General features: G+C 36.1%; 1 long non-coding RNA gene across 2 annotated transcripts in view; it reads right to left on the minus strand.

Moving 5' to 3' along the window:
* Positions 1 to 14,979: 14,979 nt before the first annotated feature.
* Positions 14,980 to 16,565, minus strand: part of LOC105487535 (uncharacterized) — a 37,160-nt gene continuing 35,574 nt past the window's right edge. For both annotated transcript variants that reach the window (XR_011623256.1, XR_011623255.1), the window contains one exon: positions 14,980 to 15,299. This is a non-coding gene — a long non-coding RNA (uncharacterized lncRNA). The remainder of the gene's footprint in view (positions 15,300 to 16,565) is intronic.

Here is a 16,565-nt window from a genome sequence, read left to right on the forward strand (position 1 = left end):
CTCCTATTGTAAACATTTTGTTTTCCTGGCACCGCCCTACACTATCTTCCAGGTTCCTTTTATGTCCTTCAGATGTCCCTTTTTTGTGCTGTGCGCCTCTAAATAGTTTCTTAACCTGATTTTGCAGACCTCAGTTTCAGCGGTGACCAAGCCATTCCCCAGTGCATTGACTGAATGTATAGTATGAAAATCTTATTTTTTGTTTTTTAAATCCCTAGAAAGATGTGTGTATGTGTGTTACACTCAAACTCCTTCACTTTGTGCATGTTCTCTTTCTCTCCTGCCTCTCCCTCTCTGTCTCTTAGATTTGTGGCCCTTACCTGTGTCTTCTCAGGGGTCAGTGTCCCATTTTTTCCTCCCTGGCCTCCCTTTCTCTAGCCGTTTGGCTACCCAACCCAACCTAGATGGTAGGTTGGTTGTGTTGTATATTTGTTTTTTGACTCCATTCCGTGCTCCTTCCCCCAAAACAATTGCATAGAAGCTGAGAAAATGCCCCCTATTTCCTGCTGAGCATTGGGAGAAGCTTTAGCTCTCTGGCTAAAATTTCTGGCACATGAAAGACTCAGCTCCTCTCATTAGCTGATGAGGCTCTTGACTTTCAATATAACAGAATAGAATAGAATATTAAATTTCTATTCTATTTTAATAGAACAGTTTCATAGCAACTGCACTAAAACAATAGAGCTGATAGAATCTGTCATGATCACATCATAGAGGAAGTGACTTAAAGCCACATCTTTACGTTCCTTTCGAGTCTTTCCTCTGGCTATGATATTATTTTCCAGTGTTTCTCTAGGGGGATGAATGACCGTAACACATATCTCGTACTCTCTGCTAGGACCTCCAGGGATCCCAACCATCATGGTCCTAGTGGAGCTGTTTTCTACCCGACATGCTCCAGTGTCATGTGACTCTTACATGCCCAGCCCGCTTGGACACAATGGCATCTTGAAACTGAAGTTAAAATAGATTTGTGAAAAATTTGACACAATGAGGGGTGACCCTCAGCACATACGTTACACGAAATTCTTTAGAATATTGTGACGCTTCAAAGTCTCCATGTAAAAGGTAAACTTTTCGTATTATTTCGACCAGAAGTTGGAAGATAAGAATGAAAGAACAATGAAAGTGTTTTAGAAGTCAGCAAAGTCTCATTTCAAATGATGGTGGAGCTGTGAGACATGGGGAATTGCAGGAGTGACCACAAGAGATGAGGCAGGGCATTGCATTCTGAAATACAGTGGCAGTTTGCTCAAGAAAAAATTCCAGCACAACTTTGATAAGGTGTCAGGAATAGAGCCAGGACCATTAAATCCTGAGCTTAATAAGAGTCATAAGTAACAAAGATATTGAAGGAAAATCAAATATATATTTTTGGTTTAGGATTGAGGAAATAGATTTAAATACTACATAAAAATCATCTAGCATTTAGTATAAATAACTCTAAATGATTGGCAGTTAATCATACTATTCACATAAAATAGAAATAAATACATACATATATTCCATGTAAGGTGTTGAAATGATCTGAAACAATTTACCTCTCTCAATAAATATTTTAATTAAACTTCTCATCTCAAATATAATAAAAGGTAATCTATTAACAAGAAATTACTTTCTCTTTTATTCAAATTTTAGTTTGTATCGCTGGCTGTTAAAAACTTCTATAGAAAGGTTCTTCTATAGAAACCTTCTACAGAAATAGCATGCATATAGACTCAGGACAGAAGGAATAAAAGGATACAATATTGCTTTTCTTGTAAGAAAAATTTCTAGGGAAATGCCAAGTTGACATCAATGTAGAAAGAATATAGCAGGTGTAATGCATGTCCATTTAAATAAAAGGTATTGATCTCTACTTATCATCAACTGAAAAGCCCAAGGATTGTTGACATTCTCTCTATTGGCTTTTTTTTTTTTTTCAAAATCTGTTCTAGAAGATAGCAATTTGTTATGACAACCTATTCTATTCATCATGACTAGAAAGGATCAGGCATTTGTCAATATGCATTCTGAGCAGTGTACTCTTTTGTGCAAGGGGCATACTGTGGATGAAAATTAGTCTGCAAAATCAGCTACTTGATACAGTAAGTATAATACCACATTTAGACCTCTTTTATTGGAATCTCAAAATGCAAGAATAAATTTTGCCATTCACTGTATGCATGTTTATCCAATTCCTTCATCACATTGTATGCTGGGTTGTACTTTGGGAAGCATGAAATGTAAATGGCAATAAAATGCATTCACATAAATTCAGACAACCTTACTTTAATTATAGAAAGTTGCTGAATTTTCTCTAGATACAAGTTGCATGAGTCAAAATAGTCTACGTTATTCTGAAATAATAAACACTCTCAGTGAAGTAGCCTCAGGAATAGTGAGTTCTCACACAAAGATAGTCCATTTTGTAGCTTGTGAATTCTCAGGACAGCTGTCTCCATGTGTTAGCTGGATATTCTAGGCCACTTCCATTGAGTGCTACTGATAGGCACCTCCATATCAGTAAGTGCTTCCATGATCACTGCATCTTGGGAAGGGTCAGCTGAAGAGGTGAGCACCGGCTCATAGGTGCTTGCACCTGGGAATGGCTTATGTCACTTCTTGCTTAGGAAATAGGATCTCAGGTGCCAGGACAAGTCACATACACTTACCTTCAAGGAGATGAAGGAGTACACGCATCCCATATGCCCCACTATAGAAGAGAGCTGGATATTGATGAGCAGTAGTTATCTACTTTCTTTTATGCTTTTCTGAATTTTTCTGTCTCTCAAGGTCACCAATAACCGTGCCCTATCACCTTCAAAACTGTAACAAAATAATAGTTAACTTTTACTCAGGTTTTCCTAAGAGTATAACACTGTGCTAAACATGTTTGTTATATTATTTTACTCAGTCATTAAGCAAATCTATGAGGCCCATGTATCATCATCTCCATTATGCAGATGATAGCCCTTTCATATCATTTAGGGTGCATGCAATTAGGCTTCAAATCCACATCTTTTTCTGATTTCAAGGCTTAATGTCCATGCCATGTCTCCAATTGTAATTTGCTTCCATTTTCCAATTCTTTGCTGCCTGAGCTGTTTTATTTTAAAACCTAGTGTAATAAAGTGCTTAGGAAATGATATTTGAAAGTAAGGAATGGGAAAGAAAGGATTAGTAGCTGATCTATAACCCATTTTTTTCTATCATATGAACACCAAGAGTGAGAATACAAAGAAAAAAATTACGAATAGGTCTTTTTAAAAACATGCTAACATAAATTATTGATAGCATTTACTAGTATAGGGAAGAGTCGTTATTGAAAGAATGCTTTTAGCAGGTTATATCTGGTCAACTTAGATTTTTTTATAGTGAACCAAACTGAAATGTATGAATTTATGGAGCATGATCCACTAAAAATATCAATGACAGTTATGTATTTTCAAAGGTAAAAATGGAGATATTTTACGATCAAAGTAGCTCCCTTTGTAACATAATATCCTATGTAACATCATCTAGATATCTCACGTATTTAATTTGGGTTAGGGAACATTCTGACCCAGTGAGGTATGGGTGCCAGGTGGTCTCAGTCTTCATGCTTCCTTGTGTCTCAAAGTCATTTATGCCTATCCCTTGGTTTACAGGAAGGTCTGATACAGGTTAAAATCTCCAGTTCTTTTGTGTCTGATTTAACCATCTCATACTTCATGTATCGTAATGTCTAATCAATTTTATGACCTCTCATATTATTAACACTTAAGAAATAGGGTTATTTTCCTGTTTTGGAACTATCTAAAGGTAAAAAGCAAGACTTTTTGGATTTCTAAACTGGGCAAACCAGAAATCTCTGGGCTGCATCCTGGGCAGACCTGGATGCCTGTTGAAGGATCTAGGGAGTTGGGAAAACTGAACAATTGAAGTAGTGGAGAATAGAATATTTTGAGTCAGGGAACTTGCTTATGCTCTAGGTCAAGGCAAAACCTCTTTTAAAACATTACTTATATTTACAATGAGTAGATACATAAAACTTACCTCACAGAGTTCAGCTCCTTGAAACCTGCACAATTCTCTGTGTTTTGCTGTCTGTCTGTCCTGTGTTTTGCTGGTAATGTCTTAACATATGTGGCGTGATATTGATTCCATTCATGTGATGGTCAAAATTGAACAAACAAGTTGCAAAGAACAAGCAGAGCACTATTCCCACAGCCAGGGCAAGGCAAGCCTCCCTGGTGACCTTTCCTGGGCCACAATGTTGGTGCAGGGTCACCGTGTTGATGCAGGGTTTTATCCGGCAGCTGTGGAACTTGCACGTGCCATTTTGCGTTGACCAACATCTGTGCACTGGCCCTGCACACTTGGCCATTTACTGCCCCTGGAACACTCTGGAGACCATGCTCTGGGCTTCAAGGTCACATCCCACACTCTCCTGGTCTCTTAGTCTCTTACACATGTTCTTTTCAGCTCTTCTTCATTCCCTGTTCTCTCTAAAGCCCTAACATACAAAAGATACGAAAGTTTTATGGTTCTTAGCAACACTTTGAAAAGTCTGTTTACCAATCCCTGTGGATAAAGAGACACAGTTCTTAAAACTGAGATGCCCGATTTCCTGTCTTTGTAAAGAAGGGCGCTTCTTTCTCTACCCTATCCCAAAGGCTGTGTGCTAGAAAAAAGAGAATAAATCCAAATTTAATTACTGGCTTTTATTTCTATTACTGATGTCTTTGAGAGATACCATTTCTACACTTTAAAAAATGAATCTTGTATTTCTCGAAATGATTGTGAACTCCGAGCAGAGGCACTGTTTTGCATGACGTCGTTTTCCATAAAGGGCTGCATCTGGGCCCTGAATGTAGTAAGTTGTCTTTATGAATTCCTACAAAGGCACAGAGAAAACTTCCTTTGGTTGAATAACACATGCACCACACTTCATAATAACCTTGAATATATCACAAAGCCTGCCCAGAAGGAAGATCTATATGGTCAAATAGTTTGGGGAGGATGCATAGTTATAGTTTAGTTACTGTTATAATACATAATAGCACATTAAAGCTTTGAGAAGGATTGAGTGAAAACACATTTTTCTGTGTTTACTTACTGTATCCTACAATTCTTTCAATATGGACCACTTTTTGTTACATCAGTGATGAGTGAGTTCTTTCTTAAAGGGGCAGAAAATAAATGTTTTAGGTTTCTCTGTCAAACAAACATATACCAAAAGCGGAGGGGATTGTGTAGGTACTAAAATAACCATTTAAAATACAACCCTTTGAAAAGATGAAAAGTATTATGTGCTTGTGGGCCATAGAAAAAGACGGAGTCAGTCGAGTTGGGCTGACAGGACATAGTTCACTATTCTTTGGAGTAGAAAATACTCACTGGCATATTGGAGTAGTTTTTGGAGCATGCACCATGGAATAGTTGCTAAGTACACCTTCAGTCATGAAACGTTAGGATTTAAGTCAAAAATTGCTCAAGTGTTTGGAAAATTCTTGCACAAAAAGTAGATTTTAATTTTTAAGATTGTTCATTCTCCTGATACTTGAGGAAAGACATTCTCTTTCTTAAAATTACATACTGTTCATCCAATTATAAAAGGATTGCCTACAAAAGAATAAAAGGAGAAAACAATCCCACATATCAGAGATAAACAACCTTAATGTGGTATATATTTTTAAGCTTTTAAATTCATATTTTAAATGCCAATGCAGAATCTTTTGGCAGTACACGATCCATGTACTTGCAGGTTTCAATGATTGGAATAAACTCTGAAGAATGATTTATGTATAGGTTAGAGAGGGGCTGTAAGTTAGCTCAAGTATAGTGGGGCTGCAGTAAGAGATGCCAGCGACTGATTTTCCATTTTGATGAATTTTTTTCACCAGTTTTAATTTTTTTCCTCTAAATTTCTGTTAACCAAATGAGATGTGAACTGGAGCAACCATTAAGCAGACAGCAGTGATCAAGGTGAAATCTCTTTTTATACAGTATAATAGACCTGACGAAATTCACTCCTTGCACAACATCTCTGAACTGACATGTGCTATCAGCTCAAGGTCGCCCCCAGTCAAGAAATTGACTACCCGTTTAGGACACATGCCTTAATTATTAGGGAGCAACTTCTTCTACCTGATTTGCAAAACATTTTCTTTATAATGAGCTAAAACCGAATGCAACAAATACTGGAATTCACTGGCATAGCTGCATGTTGCCAAACTCTTTTGCATTTCAAGGCATTTTGCATTTTGTCAAATGCATTCTGCCTCCTCATGGCCTCTCAGCCACTAGTTCACAGTGAGATTCTGCACATTGCCACAAGTGTCTTCTGAAGATTTTTACTGAGATGTGATGCAAGTTGCAAACATATATTGTGTTTTTAAGGTTCAAAATGTATGTGCACGTCACTAATTATTAATGATTATTGTAATGATTAATTACAATAAGGACTGCTTCTTGGCTGTTTGATGGAACAGGGTCGACTGGTGAGTTTTACATCCGTGGGTCTAAAAATGGACTCTTGAAAAGCTCTCTAAATAAATTTCCCTGCATGTTCAAAAACGAGGGAATAGTGCCAAGGAAAGAGAGACCAAATCCTGCCAAGAACCTAAAACAGAGAAGGCTGCCAACAATATATTAAGCACAAATAACAAAGAAATATGGTGTGGATGGCTCTGTCCTGCCAGCTTTATGCGGTCCCCAAATTTTTTCCAATTCTAATGTTGGCCAAGGCGGAAAAACACATCGAGCAGATTGAAAAGACCTGATTCTCCAGGCCACATTTCAGGAAAGCAAAGTGAAGGTTAAGCATCTGTGACAGAAAAGAGTTCAGAAAATGAATTCTAGTGAAAAGAAAGGGAAGATAGAGAGAAAAAAAGAATAGTCAGGGAAGTACTGAGGCAGCAAACGTGAGACCCTTGATTACTCACTGTTTGTTACCTCATTTCCTAGCAAGGACAGTTTACATCGAGCTTCTCATTTAGAGGGTGGGGTATATGGAAGGTTTAGTTTTTGAACTTGAAGAAACAGGGAGCTGGCTATGCCCCACGGAAAATGCCTCCGAGTGATGCCTGTGATGTGCTGGTGACAGGCCCTGTGAGGGGCTCCATTACCAGGCCACTCAGACATTGCTCGAGTGCTTGCCGACGGGTAGATCTTAACCAGGCCACATTTTCCAGACCCTCTAGTTCATTTTCAGCTTTCATGTGGAGTTCACACTGAAGGATAATGACACTGCATTTCTGTCACAAAAAGTGACTGAGCAGCTGGGAGAAAAAATAAAAAGAGCCTTATTTACTTTTTAAAAGATGGGCTGATGACTTAAGATCATAGCCATTTGTAATTTCTCCATGTGTCCTTTGAATAGTGACAATGGCATGGAAACATTAACTTCCATTTAGATGGCCAGTAATGGGCCAGTGGGTTGAGACCATCTTGGGGGGACCAGATGCATGCCATGCGTGTCATATGGTGAGATTCTTAGGACTTACATCCTGGTTTCTGTGTCTAGACTCCATGTAGTTAATAATTTGATGACTGGGTGAAGATTGGCAGGGAAGACTTAACACTACACAGGGAGAAATCTAAATTGTTAGCTTAGGTAGAAGTTGGTTAAACTCTGTGTACCATCCATTATTTACCTGTGTAATTTGTAACTATTTTATAAATTGTTTTTCTTTCAATGTCCTTGAACTAATGTTTGATGCGTTTTTCTGTGGCTGGTTCTTATGTCAAGGTTCTTGGATGCTTGATGGAAATAAGGATTTGAGAACATGAGAATAAACAGGAATATGCAGGAAATCATTGAGGACACAGGAGACGAAGTCAACCTGTGGCTGAGGGAGAGGGAGGGACATGAGAAGCTTTGGGAAAGATGTCAGTGCAAATGTCAGGCGAGTGTCACCCAACTTAGAGCTGTGGATGGAAGTTTGGCATTAGGGTGTCAGCCTGTGATTTCCTGATCTCCAACTCCACTCCTCTTAAGTCACCTGGCCTAAGGCACTGAACCATGTCATCAGAACCTCAGAGTCCAGCATCTTAACCATAGCCTTGTAACCCCACTGTTAGGTGAGTTTCAAGTCCTCAATCCCCATAAACTTCTTCAGACGACTGCTTCCTCAAATGACTTTGTTTCCTCCCAGGTCATCAGTTTCCTTAGTCAATTTCCAAGTCCTATCAGTTGTAGACAATACTGTAGGTCATCCAAGTGACTATTTCACTTAAACTTGCATTTCCTCCTCTGTTTGCAATAACTCTCATACACAACTCTAGCTTAACATCCACATTGCCCTCTCTGTTCTTATCTCTAGGACAGCAGAACACTAAACATTAAGTTCTTCAATGCTAAAAAAAAAAAATCCTGTAATCATGAAAATCAGCCCAGTACACATTCATGCTCGCTACACGTGGTTCTCAGCTGCTGTGGGGCCGCTTTCTTCCCTTCAGTATCCGCAGACTTGCAACGTTCTTCTCAGCCTTCCTTCGCACCACTAAATTATCTCATTAAGTCAGGACCATCTGTTGGGAACTCCTTTAACTTCCCAGGGCCCAGGAAAAATACACCACATTTATCCATGCCTCCCTCTTTCTCCATGCACCTCTTCAAGAAGAGAGCCTCTTCTCCCACTGTCTCTCTCCCTGATTCCATATCACCCTCTCTCCTTTGGGATGCTTCTCCAAAGAGTGTGGTCTCTCAGGTGTCATTACCATCTTATGACTGAGTCATTCCACTTGACTTGTGAACCTCTTTGTTGCCTATTCCAGGCACTCCGAGTCTCCCCTGCATTCCATCTCCCTTCAGCACACAACACTGTTCATGATGCTTTTTGTAAAGCCGTCTGCTTCCCCATCCTCCTTAGATCTTCTGCTACTAATCTGGCCAGTTTTTCTCTGTCTACTGCTTATCCTTCCCTTGACCTATTACTTTCTTCCTTCTCCTGAAGAAATCTGATCTGCAGCTCCTCTTCTCTTTTCATCAGTGTCTCACTCTTGATGCTGCTGCTCCTGCAGCTACTGCCAAGCCTCACTTGATAGACAGTACCCACTCCATATGGGGCAAAAATAAAAATCACCAAAAATAGACAGTTACAAACAAATGTCCCTGCCCATAAGATTTATGTAATAGTGCTTTATCTGTGTGTTATATTGCTAAGGACATGGTGACTATGACAGATGTAACATAATAGATGCAATTGACATGTACAGCATTTCTTACAGCTAAACTACATCTAAGTTATTATATTTGAAAAATAATATATGAGATACATCAATAATTGGTTTCATTGTTAAAAATATACACACAAAGCATCTTAAAATAATGGAAATGTAACAACCTGATAACTATAATAAATATAAACAAAAATTGTAATATAAGGTTGCTCTTAATTTTTGAAATTTAAAGGATACCTTAAGATTTTAGTTAAATAACATCACAAATATATGCAAGATAATTTCAAATACTGCTCTTTTTTCCTTTTGAATATGTTATAACAAAAGACTATACAATATTATTTACTTGAGAATATAAAGGTTACTTGCAAATTAATTACTCAATGAGATGTCAAGAATACTTGAACAGGTAATTGTAGAAAAAGAAATAAGGCTAGCCATGGATATAGAAAGATTTTCTATCACAGAGAAAATCAAGAATGTGCCACCTTAAAACTATGAGATTATTAGTATGTTAGCATGGGAGCATGCTTTAGCAGCAATGGGTATAGCAGCATATATGGTACAGTGATGCACCAAATAGATCTGGCCCTGCTGATTCTTTTAAAAATATTTTCTAAGAAAAATATAAATAATATGTACAAAAATGCTTACACCAAAGATGCTTACCACAGAATTATTTTAAATAGTGGAAAAACATGAGAACAATATATGCATGCAATCATGATATCTTTTGAAAGACTAGGAAGTTACTGCAAATGTCATAAAAGAATACGACATCTAATCCTATTCATAATACACCCATGTGAAAAACAAAAGTGTTTCCAAGCTCTCTGCAGTGGGCTTTTATTATTTATAAAATTTAAAAAACTACCAAATATTCCTTTGACCTTAGAACTTCATCAAAATCCAGTATGTTCTCATACCATTTTTACTAATGAATTAGTTATTGCATGTAAAGCGCCTGCCTAGCATAATTTAGATGATGAAATGTAGCATATATAATAATAGTCATCATAATACTTAAAGTAAAACCTTAGTCAACATTTTTTTCTTATAAATTTGGTGTACTTCATGCAAATGTTTAAAAAAAGAATGAGTATCTTTGTAAAGGAGACTTGTATACTATCAAAACTATTTAATGTTGGATATTTTTCTCAATCAAAATTATAAATGCAGCCACTCATAGTATTACAGACATATAATGCTTTCATCTTCTCTTGTATTGGCTGCTATCAGAATACTCCACAATTCACTGAAAAAAGTCCTACAACAATGTTCAACTTATTCATTTTGACCTTAAGTTGTTGCTTTTGTAGTGCTGTATAGAAAGACTAAGTTAGGCAGAAGCAGTGTCTTCATGAATCATATATGTTGTGTTTTGTATATTTAACTATTTACAAAATGTATATACATAATCAATAAAAGTAACATCTTAAGAAGAATAATAAGAATTAATAAGAATAAACCATAAATAATCAGTAGGAATAAACTATAAATATTTTAACAAATGTATACATTAATAAATGTTCAAATGAGTGAAATTAAACATATGGCACACTATAAAATAGAGAGGATTATAGAAAAATAGGAAAATGATAAATATTTAATATACATATACATATAATCACAAATAATGAATAATATATCTTAAGTTTTATTTTCGTCATGTAAGGATGTGAAATAGATACATATATAATGCAGTGAAATCGTATTTCATATAATACATCAGGTGATGATAACGTGCTAATATAAATTAAACTTTGTAAGAGTATAGCCAAAATACTCATATATCTTTAACATGATTGACAGTTTCCCAAATGAAGAAACCAAGAATATACTTATATACCTATTAAGTTTTGGGCTCTGTGTTTTACATGCACACACACACACACACACACACACACACACACACACACACATCTCATGAAATCTCTTAGGTTTTTGTTATTTGGTCCAGAAAACTAGGCTTGGATTAATGAACTGAAGGAAAAGCATACACCAAGTTGAAAAGTTAATGTGAAAATCTAGTTATAACATTGCATATTTATGCATTATTTCAAAATTGTGCTGAGAATACGGAAGGCACTCAATAAATATTTGTTGAGAGTATGAATAAATGAATGCTAATTATAGTTTGCTCTTATTTGCCTTATTGGAGTTGTTGGAAATCCATTTATTTACTTCAGGTCCTGGGGAGCCTGAGGAATAAAGGTACTAAGGGTATGGCTGAATGTTACATGTTTCATTTCTCATTTCTTTCTTTGGCCCAGGGAAACTGAATGACTAAATATAAATATCCCAATTTACATGTTATTTGGTTGCTAAAGATAGAATAATGACTCTTCCTTATGAATCTTGATTGGATTATTAATACAGTACTGATACCTCCCTCCAAAGCAAAAAAAAAAAAAAAAAATCACTCAGAGATGACAAGGTCTTCCAGAAATCATTTTAAATATTTAAATAACATTGGTTCTAAGACTGCATAAAAATCTAAGTGTGAGATTAAATGAGAAACAGATAATGCATCAATGATACTTTCATTCTTAATTTTCAGGGAAAAAATCCAATATTAGGAAAATGCGGAACTCAGTGCTTATCAACTAAGCTCAACTTACTTTTTGAGAAGTTTATAACATTTTCTCAAATTGACTAAAAGATAATATTAGGAATATAAGATGAGGACAAATATCCAGAAAATCTGGCATGAAAAATATTATAGGTTTTCTTTCTTCTTACTTAGACCTAAGATCTAAAGCACTGGCCATAAACCATTTGAAGGACCTTAGGTTCTTAAAGCTGTTACTTCACAGACATAAAACCAAGTGTTGGTTCTGTGCACTTGGTTTGTTGATTTAAGTCACCCATATAGAATACTGAATGGAAACATACCAGTCTATAATAGATTAAGTTGATTGTTTTTGCTGGCAGATGTGAGAGAGCATCATTGTTCATTATATGGTTGGCTTAATTGGTTTTCTCCTGGAATACATGGATGGCATTCTTTTAATCTGTTCCACACAGAGTACTTACAATCAAAGCCGCTGAATTATTGTTTAATTGGTAGTATATTTTAGATCATGGTTCCATTCTGGGATTGGTTTATGATAAAACACTTGTTTGTCCTTTACACAGGGATTAATGTGGGGGCAGAAAAAGGTCATTTCTGTTGTTTTCAAGCATTAACCACTTGTTATTAGTAAAATGCTGAAATGAGACTTCACTGGTTTTAAAAACCAAATACTGTAATAGGACACAGAATTTAATGAGAATATTCTCTCTTTGGAGAATGATTTTTGTTGTCATGTATTATACAGTAGAAAGGTCAAATGATGGATGTGACTATTACAAATAGCAGTGATTTATGATGGGGTATCTGTAAAATAGACAGGTTTTGCTTGGAGAAAAGAATCAAAATCTCTGTTTCAAAGTAGCATTAATATTTTTGTTCTGTAACTAGAAAATTAATAAACAATGTTTGCAAAGGCCTTTCAGTGGCGATTTTTGTGATTACGGTTTAAATCTAGGCTAGAGAGGAACACTTTAAAATTGTGTTTTAAAATCACATTTGGAAAACGGCCTTTCTTTAGTTTTCATTAAAAGATGGATGAAGACAATGAAACAAAATAAGGACTCAGAAGAACCCTAAACATAGACCAACAGATAACCTACACTCAGAACCTAGGAGGATAGACTTTCCTCTAACTTTAATAAAACTGGGCTACCTTGTAACCTGTCTCCAAACAACATCACATTCAAAAGAAAACCAGTATGAGACAAACAAAAGAAGCAAACAGCAACTTAAATGTTAACTGCAGCTTTACCAAGGCCATCTCAATAAAATAGCAACTTAGGACTCGCAGGAAAATGACCTGCAATCACCTTCATTCACCTGAATGTCCGTGAATCTTCAGAGAAATAGTTCGCGTCTCTCCTATATCTCTCTGATCCTCAGAAAACCTGCAGTTCACGCAGCTCATGCAAACCTGGCTCTCGTTCTATGGACTATCTGACTGTTACTAGATTTAAATATACATTAATGTTGTCTCTCTTGGTCGTTTAAATGTCACCCTATATTCAACAGTCCACATTCAAACAAGGGCTAGGAACTAAACAAATACACATAACTAGGATTTCTAAAAGGCAGGGGAAGGTACATTGGTGTTCTTGTTTCATTTCAGTGAGCATAATTGATGGAGAATCTTCCCAACCAGTGCCCTACCCAAGTGTAATCTCACGGAACAGATAAACCTCGTTCACCTGCAAGAAGCAGAAAACAGAAACAAATAAAATATAATATGGTCTAAAATCTGATCAGTGAAGACTTCTTTTCCGCTTTTACAATTTTACTCATGCAAAATGAAGCATTTCTTTGTAGTATTCTACCCACGCCCAATAGATTATCTGCCATTGCCAAACGCAACATAGTCTTAAGGTGTTAATCTTGTGTACCTTTCTTATAGGTAGTCCTACTTGCTAGTCATTTATTACAGCAATGCCGCTATTTCAAACACATCTAGAAGAATAGCATTAGTGTATTGATCATGATAATGTTTGGAGAGCTTTGTAACTTAGGTTTTCATTGATGATCTAATTATATGTTGAGATACTTTGCTAAAAATTGTCTTTCAAGACATAGTCTTTTACCAGCCCCTTAGATAGCTTTTTTTTTTTTTTTTTTTTTTTGCAGTGGTGTGATCTTGGCTCACTGCAACCTATGCCTCCCAGGTTCAAGCAATTCTCCTGTCTCAGCCTCCCAAGTAGCTGGGACTACAGGTGCACGCCACCACGTCTGCCATGCCCGGCTAATTTTTATGTTTTTACTATAGACGGGGTTTCAACCTGTTGGCCAGGCTGGTCTTGTACTCCTGACCTCTTGGCCTCCCAAAGTGCTTGGATTATAGGCTTTATTCCATATAATCTTCTTTTCAATTTTTCCTATTGTTCCATATATGCATATAGGTAGGAATATATGTATGTATACAATTTTTGAATTCTTAATTTTTGACATTGTTAACCATATATAGAAATAAAGCATATGTATAATTAGCCCATATGTATCCAATAATTTAAATCCAAAAATTATCCACATATTTCTGCTCTTTTATGTATTACCCCAATTGTTTTTCCTAGAATATGTTAAAAGAAATCCCATATAGTTTATAATTTCGTCCTTAAAAGAAGCCCTAAATTGTTATTACATCTAACAAACTGAAATTCTCCTTTATCATAATCTATAAAAAAGTTCATGTACAATTTTATCCAATTTCTTAAAAATATAATTGTATAGTCAATTCATATGAATCAGGATTCAAATAAGTTTATTCATTGCATTCAGATGATAGGTCTCTTAAGTCTCTTTTATCCATGTCAGTTCATTCTATTATTCCACTAGACCATTTATTCATTAAAAAGTGTGGCTTTTGAGCACACAACTTATTTTTTTGTTAAAACTGGTAAAGAATAGATAATAATCAGTTTAAACATTTTAGAAGAATATTTCATAATTGGTGGGAATTTTTTTTTTTTTTTTTAACCAAGTCTCGCTCTGTTGCCTAGGCTGGAGTGCAGTGGCATGATCTTGGCTCACTGCAACCTCCGCCTCCTAGGTTCAAGGAATTCTCTAGCCTCAGTCTCCCAAGTAACTGAGATTACAGGTGCCCGCCATCACACAAAGTTAATTTTTGTATTTTTTAGTAGAGATGGGGTTTTACCATGTTGGCCAGGCTGGTCTTGAACTCCTGATCTCAGGTGATCTGCCCACCTTGGCCTGCCAGAGTACTGAGATTATAGGTGTGAGCCACCGTGCCTGGCCCCAAATTGGTGTTTTTTACTTTCTACTTCATTGTAAATGCTTGATTTTTCTAACTTTTGTGATCTGACTATTGCTCATAAGTGTAACAGCCACACTATTGCTGCATAACAAAATTATTACGCATTTATTTAATTAATAATATTGCAAGGCAAGTATAGGCTGGAAGTTCTAATAGACACTTGGCTAGGGTCTCGTTGGTCTTAAATGGCTTTCTTTATATGTGTAGTAGTTAGCTTGGTGCAGGTTTTGGCAAAATTTTTCTTCAAGGAGAAGTACACGTTTTGTTTGGAGAGTCATGCAACATATGCCACAATTATTTGATACTTCCATTAAGCTAAAAAACATACATAGAGGAAAACATAAATAAATGAACAGGGCTGTATCCCAATAAGAATTTATTTATGAAAACAGCTGAATGGTCAATGGCTTGTATTTTGCCAACCTCTGATATAATGGAAAATGACAGTGGGAATACATGGTGCTCTTCAGAAAAAAACAGATGAAAAACTAAGGTAATCTAATAAAATATAGTAACAGACATTTAAAAATGCCTGATGATCTTATTATACAATTTTCTATATTTGAAAAAAGAATCATTGGCTTGACGATAGTGCAGTAGAAATGACACAATTTAAAAAAGAAGGTAAAGGTAAAATCATTTAAAAATTAAAGAAATAAAAAGAACAGGCTGGGCATGGTGGCTCACACCTGTAATCCCAGGACTTTGGGTGGCCGGGGTAGGCAGATCACCTGAGGTCAAGAGTTCTAGACCAGCCTCACCAACATGGTGAAATTCTGTCTCTACTAAAAATACAAGATTAGTGGGGTGAGGTAGCACATGCCTGTAATCTCAGCTATTCAGTAGGCTGAGGCAGGAGAATCACTTGAACCTGGGAGGCAGAGGTTGCAGTGAGCTGAGATCATGCCATTGTACTGTAGCCTGGGCAACAAGAGCAAAACTCTGTCAAAAACAACAACAACAACAACGAAAAAGAGTACAGAAGATGTGCAAAATAACACAGTAACACAAAGGGTCTAACTTTTGTACAATTGAGATCCCAGATAAAGATAAAAAAGAATGAGGCAGAAAAAATATTTGAAAAAATAATAGCTGTTTCTTTTTTATCAAAATGAAAGATATGAAACCACACATCCAAGAATGTCACATAATATCAGCCAGAAACAAAGATACAGGTAGAAAATATTAAATACAGCCAGTGAGAAGACACATTACTTACAGTTGTCAGAGATCAATATTACAGCAGACTTTTTATTAGATACTATGTATACCAGAGGACAATGAGTACCATTTTTTTAAATGCTGAAAGAAAAAAAATCTCAAACTAGAATTCTGTATTCAGCAAAAAACATGTCTTAGAAATCAAAAGGACATTAAAGCTTTTCAAAAAATCAAAAACAGAAAGAGCTCATATTAGTCAATTTCCACTAGTAAAATTGGTAAAGGAAGCTCTTCAGGCAGAAAGAATAAGATGTCATATAGACACAAGTGTTGCAGTAAGAATGTTGTAAAATTGAAATGATTATACAATTCATTTTTCTGCTTTTTAAATCAATCTAAAAGATAACTGTGTATGGAATA

Source organism: Macaca nemestrina, chromosome 5 (assembly GCF_043159975.1).
Source record: "Macaca nemestrina isolate mMacNem1 chromosome 5, mMacNem.hap1, whole genome shotgun sequence".
Taxonomy (NCBI): Eukaryota; Metazoa; Chordata; class Mammalia; order Primates; family Cercopithecidae; genus Macaca; species Macaca nemestrina.